A 13885-nucleotide genomic window follows, 5' to 3' on the forward strand; every position below is an offset into this window, starting at 1 on the left:
AGCCTTAAGTTGAGCAGCTATAGTAGTAGCTGCGTATACCTCCGGAATTCCTGCTACCTTGCCCTGAGGTAGTCTCTGAGTAGGATCATGGTATTTATTAACAGTCATCAGTTCAATCAATTCATAAGCTTCATCGTAGCTTTTAGCCCACAAGGCTCCTCCTGATACTGCATCAAGCATGGGTCTACCAGTAGCACCCAATCCATTATAAAAGCAGTTAATGATCATCCGGTCAGGCATCCCATGGTGAGGACACTTTCTAAGCATCTCTTTGTATTGATCCCAAGCCTCACATAAAGATTCTCCAGATTAGTGAGCAAATTAAGTAAGTGCATTTATGATTGCAGCAGTCTCCGCTATAGGAAAGAATTTAGTTAGGAACTTTTGAGTAAGATCCTCCCATTTGGTGATAGACCCTGGTGGTAGAGAATGTAACCATCACTTAGCTTTATCCCGCAGAGAGAATGGGAAAAGCCTCAACTTAATAGCTTCTTCAGAAACTCCATTGAACTTGAAAGTATCGCAGATCTTGATGAAGTCTCTGATGTGCTTGCTGGGGTCTTCTGTCGGAGAACCCCCAAACTGAACTGAATTATGTATCATCTGAATTGTGCTAGCTTTGATTTGAAATATGTTAGCTGTGATGGCCGGTCGGATAATGCTAGAATGAATATCAATGATCTTTGGCTGAGAATAGTCCATCAAAGCCTCTATATTCGCTTCTGGTTCACCCATTGCAACAAGAGCTTCTTCTTCTTTCTCAACTAAGATTTCTTCTTCAACTTTCTCCTCTGCTTTTTCCAGTGTTCTCTTTCGTAGTTGAGAACGCGTTAGTATGCACGCTCTCTAGAGAACGTGAAAAAACCACAAACAACAAGTAAGTAAAATATCCTAATCAATGAACTTTAACGAACACTAATGTCAAGCACATAAACTAAAAATAACCACGAGTCCCAGGCAGCGGCGTCAAAAACTTGTTAGGACGAAAATACGCGCTAATATTCATTCAAGTATACGCGATCGCAAGTAATATAGAATTTAATTCTAGTTCATTCCCACAGAGACTCTTTTAAGTTAATTTAAATCAATGCACTTATGCAACAATATTATGGTTATTATCCAATGCTAAGACGAATCATAATTTGAGGTTGTTTATAACTACGGTTAACTAAGAGATTATACTAAAGAACATTAACTAAGAGATTAAAAGGAGTGATTAACTATATGATACAAACATGGAATTCTAACTTCATTACTACTTCATTCAATAGCCTTTTTGTTCTTAACCTTAGCATGCAATGGTGATGACACTAATCAGATAACACGAAATTAGTAAACGCCAACTTTCATTTTACGAATATCCTACTATCAGACATCCACAAAAGAGATTGAATCTGAATAGATACCAATTATATAGAGACCCTATATGTCTATAGAATTTGACAACATAACGGTTTAATGCACAAGTTATCTATCATGATTACATAAGGCAAGTAAAATGGTTAAAATTACCTACGAATCATGCATATCAATTACATGAACCTATGCTAGCATGGCAATTTCTAAACCCCTAAATTCACTTTTGCTTCAATAGAGATTAACACGTTATCTTATAAGTTCGCGACGCTCATAAGACGAATAAGCACAACCAATACTAGGATATCATACAATCACCACACACAAAGGTATCGAAACAATTTAACTAAAGAAATCCATAAGTAAATCCGCTAGAACCCCACGATAACGATTAGCCCATAATCAGACTCATCATCAACGTGGGTTCCGATGAAAGAATGGTATAATAAACGTAGTCTTTATAAAATGAATAATAAACAAAGTATGTAATCAAGAGTATTAGGTTCAACAAAAAAAGAAAACTAGCATCCAAGATTACAATTTAAAATAAAGTATCACAAGAATAAACTAGATCCTCCTCGCCTTGGTTATATTTGTGCTCTTCGGTCTTCTTGATGTCTTCTCCTCGAGCTCTGTTATGTCTCCTTGTTGAAAAATGACCTTAAGTTGTCATTATATATCAGCCCATGCAGATTAGAAGTCCAGAAAATCAGAATTGTAGTAGAACCCGGCGCGGCCGCGCGCTTCACCAGCGCGGGCGTGCTGCAATTCTGCATCTTCGGCGCGGGCGCGCGCTACTAGTGCGCGGGCGCGCTGACCTTTTGGAAAATCTTTATTTTCTTGTTTTCTTGGCTGGTTTGAGTTGGCAACCCTCGAGCAATCTTCCTGAACACCATCCTAACATCAATTTAGCACCAAAACAATGCTAAATCTCCTGATTCTTTTATTTATGCCTAAAATGCAAAAATACTACAAAAATGCATCAAATACACAAATAACTCGAGTACAACACATCAATTAAGGCCTTTATAGAGCATTCTAAGTGGACATAAATGCCACTTAACACACCCCCAAATTTGAACCGATGCTTGTCATCAAGCATAAACATACTCAAAGAATAAGAAATATAAATACATGAATGCAACGATCCCCTCAGATTAACTAAACCAATCGAAGAGCAACATCTCAATAAATGCAGTTATTCGCTCAAAGATCAATCAAATCCCTTAAATCAACTAACAAGCTAGAAACGTGCGTGCGTGCAAATGCTTACAGATATACTATCGCAACTAGATCAATAATCATGACTCACTACTCACCAAGGCAATCACAAGGTTATAAATAAAATAAAAGCTAAACTAAAAATGCCTTATAACACTTCAATTCTAATATCGGAGTTATACATGGATTCATGCTTTAATTCACAACACATAAAAAACATAAATATGCTTATTTGGTCGTGCAATGAGTGACGTCCACAAAAGACTTATACAATAATACTCGTGTAGCGAGTGTTAGGTTAGTGGATCCCAGACTATAAAAGCCTTAGGTGACTAGGCACAAAGTCCCCTAAGAACTTAATAACTCGAGTATTAAAGAGCCCACTCGTAATCAATTAAGCATAACACATTTTTTCTCAATTTTTCTTTTTCTTCTCTTTTTTTATTTTCTTTCTTTTTTTTCTCTTTTTTTTTACACATGATTTCTGAACGAGTGCGTTTTGCTCCATCTCGTTCAACCCTAGACTACTCATATAAAATGAGCCGGCTACTAGACATTTGACACTTAGCCACAATAACTAGCAATGAAATCCAATATTTTTCTCTAATTTTTAAATACCCATGTTATTTTATCATTAAGAGAATATCCTAAGTTCTAAATATAAACATGTGATTAAACCTCGACAAACAAATAAGCCATGACCATGATCTAGCACTTAAGCAACCTATAAGACTTAGTAAAATTTATTGCTTCTAGAATGCAAATCAACTCGATAAGACTTAACATCACTAAACACAACATCACTACACTTGCATCAATATCACAAATCAATCGAAAAAAATCATATAAGGGATCATTTTATAATGCAAATGCATGAAACTATATGCAATATACTATGAAAATAAAAAAATACAAAAATAAGAAGAAAAAGAAATACTACATGGCAAATATGCAACTATATGAACTAAACTATCATGAATATGCATACTATATGCGACTCACACATAACATATAATCCTTAACTACTACCCCCAAAATTAAAATATTCATTATCCTCAGTGAAGGTAACAGTAAGGAATCAGGCATACCTACTCAGAATAAAGGTCATCACCCTCAACGGGTGGAGTGTCAGGAGTGTCAGGTAGCGGGTACACAGAATCCTCACCGAATACTGGCCACTGGATATCAACTCTTGTAGCTCTGAATGCAGTCCCCAATGCCTGAGTAAGGTCCTGTGCAAATATGGATGTCAAGCATCGCATCCATCCTCCTCATCAAGCGCCTATACTATGCTGAACTCATACCAGCACTGCCCTATGCTTCCTGCTGTTGCTGCTGCGACTGCTGCTGCTGTGAAGGACCGACCTCACCCAACTCAGCTCTCCAAGCTGCTCTACTCGCCTGAGTCATGCCACCAGCATATGCCTGAGGAGCTGGCCTTCCACCTCTTATGAATATCATATATTCAAAATATATACATACATACGCATATACAAATATAATAACATGTAAAACATACAAAATCGCATACATAAAAGTCATGGAATATTGTATACATGTTATCATCATAAAAACAGTAAACACATAAACGAATTAAACACTTTTCGCAAGTAGCTCTGATGTCATTGAAGGGTTTCGAGCAAATAAACGCAACAAAAACAATAATTAAAAACGTGAAAAATCAGAATTTTCGAAATCCGCCGCAGGATCCATGTGAAAAATAGATATTTAATTCTTAGATCAGATTATTTACCTTATGAAGCTTTACAAATTGGTTTACTAATGGAGATCCAAAGCTTGTTCAATCACCACGCATCCCGCTCTCGCGATATACGCTCTATCGGTATCCACACGAATGCTTGAACGCAAGGATTGAATGTGTACTAGCACAAACTCGTTTCTCTCCATCTTCTCCCTTGGTGGCTAGGGTTTTAGTAAGAAAATTTCATCCAAAATCAGTCACACAAGAGATATTATATAGGGAGTATAATAAGAATTATAACTCTTAACTAATTAAGAGTTATTATTAATTTAAAATTCCTATTTGTATAATAATTAAGTCACACTTAATTATTTAATAAATGAATTTCATAATTAATATTAGTAAATTCTAATATCAATATTTATCTAATTAATTAAGTCATACTTAATTAATATTATAACTAATTCGGATTACTTTAATAATTTAAATCCAATTTAAATCAAATAATCATTCAAGCATTCTTAGTGTGTGACCCTATAGGTTATTATTACGTTGGTAACGAATTTTAAATCTATTTTAAAATAGTAAACAATGAGCGGCATCTAGTAATACATCATTGCTACCCAAGTAATAATAATTGAATCGATGGTCGATTAAACCTTTCGTGAATAATGTACAATGTAATATAATTCCTTTAACCAAATATTATAGATTAAACTAGATGCATGTAATATGTCATCCTCATAATAATTTAATCCAAGTTTCCTTGATCAATGAGTAAACTATCATATCAAATCAACATTTGAGCGTGGCCACGAATTTCATAGTCTAGCTCACACAAGAGGCAAATAATATCACTCCTAAAATAGGAGGGTTAAATCCCATCTAGATCATTCATATTTCTCATATGATTCATAATATACTCAATGTCCACTTTTATCATTACTCGGTCAAGGTATCAATGAATATTAATTCTCGTATAGAAATATAATGACTTCAGGTCTAAGGACCATTACATCATTATCACTGTGAGAATTACTTATGACACAACAGACATGTAGAATCTCATATTGGGTCTGTCCAGCACCATGTACATATACATCTTCCTGTGTTTTTGACTTTAGTATCATCATACCTATGATCAATGAGATGTGATCATCAGTCAACAAATACACCAGTCTTAATGCATTATATTGTCCCTTAATAATAATACTCGACTAGGGACCTTTAGGAATATTGATACTATTCTCATAATCTCTGTTAGGTCACACACACTGTAGAGGGGGTGAATACAGTGTAAAATACAATCAAATCGAACTTTTAATATTTCAAGTAACAGAAAACAAACTTTATTGAAACAATAAACTCTGTTACAGTATGGAACTGTTACCTCTCAGTGATGAACACATATCACGAGAGCTGCTAGGGTTACAATGAATAATCTCTTCGAATATTATAACACTTTTAGTGTAAACCCTATGTCTGTGTTTATATACTACACAGTTACAAGATAATCGCTAATTGATATGGAATATAATTCTGCTTCCTAAAATATATCAATCAGATATCTTTTCTTCCAAGTATTCCATTCTTCACGGAACTCCTTCTTCATGCATATCTCTTCTTATGTTTATCTCGATCTTCTTTCCTTTAATCAGCTACTGTCCTTATCTGAACGTCCTTCAACACTTAAGTTCTGATATCCATCTTCTGATGATTATCTCCTGATAATATAAGTATTGATATCCTTAAGTCCTGACTTTCAGTAAGTACTGATTTATCCTGTTTAAGTAAGATCTGAAAACTAAACATAAATCATATTAGCCATGACATTATCAAATATATCTAACAATCTCCCCCAACTTGTAAATTAGCATAATATACAAGTTTAACAGATATTTGATGATGTCAAAAACATTAAGTACAAATGCATGAGAATTAGACTAGATAACTACAACTAACAGTCCTTAAAGCTTTACCAATATTTAACTTCTGATAACAGCTTCAGTCTGTACAAATATCAGAATTTAATCAGTTGTAGATCTTGACTTGGCTTCATCTTCTGATCTCTCTGATGTCAGGAGTTGTTCTGAGATAGTTCTTCAACAAACATCTCTCAGCATATCTAAGTTCATCAATCATCCTCCTTTTAGCATCTTTAAGCTCTGCATTATCTTCACCAATTTGAAAGATTGCAGCCCTGAGATCATTAATCTTTGCTTTTCTTATATCCTGATCCAGTCTGATCAAGTAAGCTTTATCAGACTCAAGATTGAATTCCACAGCCCTGTAACCCAGAAAGGTAGTTATAATCTTAGCAGTGTTGGGCTTCATTTCAACTATATCACCCTTGTGATCTCTGTACTTTGATAAATATGTGCTGTCAGACTTAACAGAATAAAGCCTTTTCTGTCTCTGAATCTGATCCTTCAAATAGTTTGCAGCACTTTCTGTTAATCTGTCATTCACTTGAAGTAAGAATAGTACATGCTCTAATTCTTCAAAATACTCCAATGGAATGGCATTTTGCCTTATATGATAAACCCTACCATCTGTCATGAAGTACAGCAAGGTGTGTTCTTTCAAGTAGGTATGGTAAACCATTTGTACAGATTCGAGTTGATTCAATCTCTCAGGAGTTGCTCCAATACCTGGTTCACTCAAGGAAGTTGGAACATTGGTAGTGTTCTGTATTCTTCTTTCATCAGCACATCCCAATCCAGTTTTATCTCTTGCTTCCTTTCCAGTAACTACTCTTGCTTCAAAACCACTTGCAGCAGTCTTCAAAGGTTGAGTCTGTTTTGCTTTAGTGAATCCTGGCAGGAGTGTCTTTGGTCTATCTTCTGATATCAAGTTAACTTGAGCTGTGTCAGAGGTTACTTGCTTCTTTGGAATATCAGAACTTGTTGTATCTTGACTCTGAACAACTTGAGCCATGTCAGAGGTTGTTTTAAGAACTTTTCTTGAAGTCAGAGCAACATCATCCTTTTCATCAGTGATTTCTTCATTCTCAGGAGGCACATAAACCTTGATAGGTTCACCAACCTTTTCTTTACCCTTGGATCTTGGATGTATCTGCGGTTGTGATTTAGCCAATGTTGCTTCAGTATTTGTCCTTTCTTTTATCACAATACCTTTGAGTTTTGGAAGTGTCTTTTTACCAGAAGCTTCAGATTTAGATGTGACTTTTTCTGATTTAAGTCTGGCTTCTTCTTCCATTAAACTCTCCAAGTCCATTCCTGGATTTTCCTGAAGAAATAACTATCTTGACATTTCTTCATCAAGATCTAAAAGTTCATCAGAACTTATCCTTTTACCAGTAGCAGAACTAATTCTTTTTCCAGCATCAGATCTTGTCCTGTGACTTGTGATTTCAGCTTTTCTTGATGTGAAACCTCTACCTTGACTATGACCTCTACCCATTCCAGAGTTTCATTGATCATCCTTTTCATCATCCTTCCCTTTCAGTGTCTTGTTAGTCTTGCATTTGGACTTAATTACTTTCTCCCCCTTTTTGGCATCAGCAGGTAGTAGAAGAGAGACAAGCAATTCCACTGAGGCTTGGATTTCAGTAAGTTGAGATTGCTGAGAAGCTTGATTTTTCAGAATATCATCAATCTGAGCTTGTTGTTTCTCTTGAGTCTTCTCAATATAAGCAATCCTGTCAAAGGTAGGTTGGAAGAATTTTTTCTTATCAATCTTTTGAATTTGGTCCTGTTTAATGAATTCTTCCTGAATCTTGTGTAGCTCTGCATGAGTAGTTGAATGGAGACCTTGTAGATGTTTAGTACTCAATGCAGTGACTCTAAGCTGGGTTTTGAAATCATCAGTATTTAACATCTCATCAGCTTTTGTCAAGTGCTCAGCCAGATTCTTTGCAGATGGAACACAAGTAATTGAGTTCCATTCCTTAGTCCACTCATGTCCTGCAGGAGTTTCACTCCAAGGCACTGGTGCTTCTCTGGTAACAAACTTCTTAACAAGTTCAGACTTAAGAATAGTTTGTTGAGGAGCATGTCCTGAAGGACCTGCTTCATCAGCATCTGCATTTGGAGCAGCATCACCAGTATCTCCAGCATTTGCAGCATCAGAACTTAAAGAATCAGTATCTTCTGATAAAACAACAGTGTGAGTAGCAATGGAGGCTTCAACATCCTCTAATTGCTGATCGGGTTCTAAGTTCTGATCAACAGCCATATCCTGATGCTCACCTATAGTCTGATCATCAGCATCTAGATGCAGAGAAGGTGTAGTAGATAACTCTGGAGTTTGAACAGCATCAGTAACAGGTGTTGTTGATGGATTAGTTGCTGTTGGAGCTTCTAAGAGAATGACTCCAGGCACAACCAAGTTTTGAACATCAATATCAGCACTTGTGCCTGGATCAACAGGAGATACAGACTTTTGAACAGGAGACATAGATGTTGTGGTTGCCTTTTCAGTAACAGCTTCCTGAGTTGGAGTTGATGGAGAAGTAGGGACTGGAGCAGATTCCTTTTCTTGTGAGATCAGAGATTCTTGATCCCCTTCCTTAGCTGCTGCTTCTTCATCATCTGAAACTGGCCTTTTTGCCCTCTGTTTCTTGTATCTCTTTGTAGATATGGATTCCTTGGGAGTTTCAGGAACAATCATTCTTCTAAGCCTCTTGAGAAGCCTAGATCCCCCAATTCCAGAATCCTTCTGAAAAGTTACTTTCTCAGCTTCTTTAATAACAGGTTCTGAAGAAGGAACCTGTTCCTCACTGTCAGACTCATCTCTCAAAGCAATCCTCCTTCTCTTTTGAGGTGTTTGAGGAACAGTCTTTGTCCTCTTAGGTTTGGAAGATGAAGGCTTCACAGTAGGTGCTGAGGATGAGGGTTGAACTGTCTGTGAAGTGGAGAGATAGGATTTGATATATTGCCTGAGGGTTGGTTGAGTAGAATGAGTGGTAGGTACTGATGGTTGTTGTGGTGTTTGGGAGGTTGTTGTTGGTTGGACATCAGAATAACCAGATCTATAAGTATCAGGATCAGCATTTACTAAGATCTGTTTTACAGACTGAGGAATTTGTAAAGGTCTAACCACTGATTTCTTAGTGTCAGCATTTATCAGGTCATTAAAGTCGCGTTTTGCAACCTTAAAAGGTGGAGTTGAGGAACTGACTAATTGAGGTTCATCAGTACAAAAAGTATATATAAGTTGACAGAATCTAGCAAAGTAAACAACATTCCTATCCTATGTCATCCTATCCCCAATAAAACCAATTATTGCAGTTGCAAAATCAAAATGAGTTTGGTTTATAATAGCATACCCGATGTGCTGACTCATTATAGGAATAGCATCAAAATTCGAACACTTGTTCCCAAAAGCTTTAGTGATGCAGTCGAAGAAGAAGTTCCATTCCCTTCTGATATGAGCCCGTTTCAACTGCCCAAGCTTTGCCAAACTCTGTTCATACCCCAAACTGGCCATTAACTCCTGAAGAGCTGATTCCTCTGGAATTGAAAAGGTACATCCTTCTGGGAGATGTAGAGCCTTGCGTATTGTACCAGGAGTAACTGCATATGAAGAATCACCCACTTCGAAAACAATACTGGGAGTGCCATGTATACCACCATTATCAAAGTGCCCAGTCCGCCAAAATGTCAGAACTTGTTGGCTTGAAAAGACTGAAGGCTGGGTCAATGCATACCCAATCTCACTGTGTGCAAGAAGATCTTGCACAAAATGTAATTCAGATGGAGCTTCAGCATGATCAAGAATGGCAGCATAGTTGTTTGGAACAAATTTAGCTCCATCAATGATTAAATCCTTTGGTGCCATGAGAAAAATTGAGATTTAAGAGTGCATGTTAGGTGTTTGATAAAATGTCTGTATGAAAAACCAATGTGAGAAGAAGAAAGAGAGTAAAAGCAAGTAGAGAGAAAAAGTATGAAAGGAAATAAAAGATTAAAAAATCCTCTCTTTGTCTTACTTATACTTTTAAAAAAAATAACCGTTGGACACCTGTTAGACATGCAGTAATAACGGATAGTTACTGGGCATGAGAAAACAGTAATCATTACTTACCCACTTGCAGTTTTTCAAGGAAAAACCGTTTCACTTACCCAGATATTCCATTAATCAAGGTGAAACAGTTTTAATTCAGAATTGAAACCGTTCCCACTTAGTTAATTATTGTTCACTGCAACATCAATATTCTGAAAATAAATCGAGTGAAAATGACCAAGATAAATCAGATAAGTAAGTACTGATAAAGGAAAATCAGAACTTAAATTAAAACAGAATTTATATGGTCATCATAATATGAATATGTATCAGGATTTAACAATGCATTAAAATATCTCAGAGACAAGATCTTGAAATAAAAACAAATTTCATTAATATATCAAGAGAATACATTCATGAAATTTAAATTACATCAGAACTTGTACAAGATTTCCCTAAGCTTCAAAACCTAATGTCAACAGCCTTTGTCCTAGCTCAAGAAGCAGGGCACGGCTGATGATGAAAAAAACAGGAAGAAGAAAATGAATCATTTCTTCTTCCTACTCTCGACAAACAGAATGGCGAGTCGAATGATTCGCTCTTGCTGGCGGAGAGCTTCCAGCCTTTCCTCCTCCAATCGCTCCAGATGGCGATGGTAATCCATATAGAAGAACAGGAGGTGGGTGAGTACCTCCTGGGGAACAGAGTCCCATATCTCATCAGGAATGGCAGTGACGTACCATTCCTGCTGCCAATCAGCACAGCTCAGCTCCATGTTGAAAGTTTCGTAGTTCAAAAACATATTGTATCTGACCATGGTGTTTTTGATATAAAAAATATGAAGGTGAGTTTGTGAGAAAAGATTTGATGGGAAGGCTGATGTGAAGTGGTTGCTTATATAGGCAAGAGAATGCCAGGAGACGTAAAGAAATTTAATGCTTACAGGTGGAATTAATTCTACCTCGTCTCCCCAGACTTGGAAAAAGAAAAACATTCATTGGAAAGAGAAAACATGGTTTAATGCGCACAAGAAGCAAGTAAAAGTTGATTGTTCAAGTACGAGTACCACTATCCCTAACCATAGTGACTATTAATCTTCTACTTCAACATATTCAGGTTTAAACTGAGACTGTTAGGTCAAATTTTATCCACAAATAAGTCAAGTAAAGAATCAGACGTGAATATCAGAACTTAGACTTATATCAGAACTTAACAGTCATCAGAACATAATCTCTTAACTCGAAAAATGAATGTCTATCTTAGTAAATCCTCACACAAATTTTGATTTATATTCTTCAGAACATAATCATCAGAACATGCAATCAAAACTTGTCCTCAAAATTTGTGCAATGTGACACAATGACTGTTCATCTAAAATAACATAGATCACCACAGTGATTTTCATCATTCATATGGAGTGGTTAGTGTGGGCATTAAGCTAAATATCAGACAAAGAGTAAAGTCTGATTCACTTCAGTACATCTTAGAAATAAGGCATAACTAAAACTTTGCTAAAGAGCTGTCATTATCCTGAAACCTACTGGTGAATGAGTTCATGCTTGAGTCCACCTCAACTGTTGTGTGCTAATTTTGTGCATCTTTTTAAATTCCTTTTTACAGTGGCTTCTCAGTGTAAGTGAGTCACGACTGCTTATCAGAATTTATGCTATTATCAGAATATATGCTATTATCAGAATATTTCTCCAGTAATCATAGAGTGTGAAAAGTCACCAAGAAAATATTTTATTTGCTTTTCTGATGCATATTACTTAATACCAGCAATGCACTTGGGTCTTCCCTTCCACATTTTTACTCTAGATCTCAAAGGAGTACCTGATTTTTAATCCTTGTTTCATTTTTTTTTCTTTTGATAAGTGAGGTTTATCAACACTTAGTTCATTCAACAGGTTTACTAGCATCGGAACTTAACAAATGAGCAGCATTATTCTAGTTTGTGACTTAGTAATAAGATAGACAAAGTAAACTCAACTAAGCTCAATTATCAGAATTTACTTGTGTCAATAGATTTCCACATAAATAATTACTTCTTACATGGGATCCCTTGTTTATTGAAGACTACTAGGTCAGAATCTAGCACAGTTATCCTCATAGGATTGAATAGTTACCTAAACAGACATATCACTATCAGAGTTTAGAAACATTGATCAGACAACAGTCAGTACTTAAACATATTTTTCATTTAAGCACAGAATACACAAAGAGATTGAATTCTGTAAATACTAATCATAAAATCTGATGTAACAGAACAAAACTAAGCAGATTTAGAGAAAGAACCTGAAACCATTCCAAGTTCATTTACCAATCTTGTAAAAGTAGCTTCACATAATGGTTTTGTGAAAATATCTGCTAGTTGTTGATCTGTTGGAACAAAGTGCAATTCCACTGTACCTTCATCTATATGTTCCCTGATGAAGTGGTACCTGATGCTGATGTGCTTTGTCATAGAGTGTTGAACTGGATTACCTGTCATAGCAATAGCACTTTGATTATCACAGTAAATAGGGATTTTGAAATATGTTAACCCATAATCCAGTAACTGATTCTTCATCCAAAGAATCTGTGCACAACAACTTCCTGCAGCAATATATTCTGCTTCTGCAGTTGATGTGGAAATTGACTTTTGTTTCTTGCTAAACCAAGAAACCAATCTGCCTCCAAGAAATTGGCACCTTCCACTTGTGCTTTTCCTGTCAATTTTGCAACCTGCAAAATCTGCATCTGAGTAACCTATTAGTTTAAAATCTGATTCTCTGGGATACCATAATCCCAGATCAGCTGTTCCCTTAAGATATTTAAAAAAAAAATTCACAGCTGTTAAGTGAGGTTCTCTTGGCTCTGCTTGAAATCTTGCACAAAGACAGGTAGCATACATGATATCAGGTCTACTAGCAGTTAGATAGAGTAGAGAGCCAATCATACCTCTGTAATCAGTAATATCTACTGATTTACCAGTATCCTTATCCAGTTTTGTTGCAGTGGCCATGGGAGTGGATGCACTTGAACAATCTTGCATTCCAAATTTCTTCAGCAAGTTTCTGGTGTACTTAGTTTGACAAATAAAAGTGCCTTCTTCATTTTGCTTGACTTGAAGGCCCAGAAAATAGCTAAGTTCCCCCCATCATACTCATCTGATACCTTGACTGCATCAGTTTGGCAAACTTCTTGCAAAGTCTGTCATTTGTAGACCCAAAAATGATATCATCAACATAAATCTGGACAAAAAGTAAGTCCTTTCCATGGTTGAGGTAGAACAATGTTTTGTCTATTGTTCCTCTGTTGAATCCACTTTCCAGAAGAAACTGAGCTAAAGTCTCATACCATGCTCTAGGAGCTTGCTTAAGTCCATAAAGTGCTTTATCAAGCCTGTAGACATAATCTGGATGTTTGGAATCTACAAAGCCTGGAGGTTGTTCAACATATACTTCCTCCTCCAATTCTCCATTGAGAAAAGCACTTTTCACATCCATTTGAAAGACAGTAAACTTTTTGTGAGCAGCATAAGCAAAAAATATCTTTATGGCTTCTAACCTAGCAACCGGTGCAAATGTTTCATCATAATCAATTCCCTCTTGTTGAGAATATCCTTTTGTAACCAGCCTTGCCTTATTCCTTGTAATT

General features: G+C 36.2%; 1 non-coding gene across 1 annotated transcript; it reads left to right on the forward strand.

Annotated features, from left to right (window-relative positions):
• Nucleotides 1-238: 238 nt before the first annotated feature.
• Nucleotides 239-345, forward strand: LOC141687553 (small nucleolar RNA R71). The gene has a single exon (XR_012561048.1). It is a non-coding gene; the product is annotated as a small nucleolar RNA R71 (small nucleolar RNA).
• The last annotated feature ends 13540 nt before the right edge of the window (nt 346-13885 follow it).

This window comes from Apium graveolens, chromosome 9 (assembly GCF_009905375.1).
Source record: "Apium graveolens cultivar Ventura chromosome 9, ASM990537v1, whole genome shotgun sequence".
In the NCBI taxonomy this organism is placed as follows: Eukaryota; Viridiplantae; Streptophyta; class Magnoliopsida; order Apiales; family Apiaceae; genus Apium; species Apium graveolens.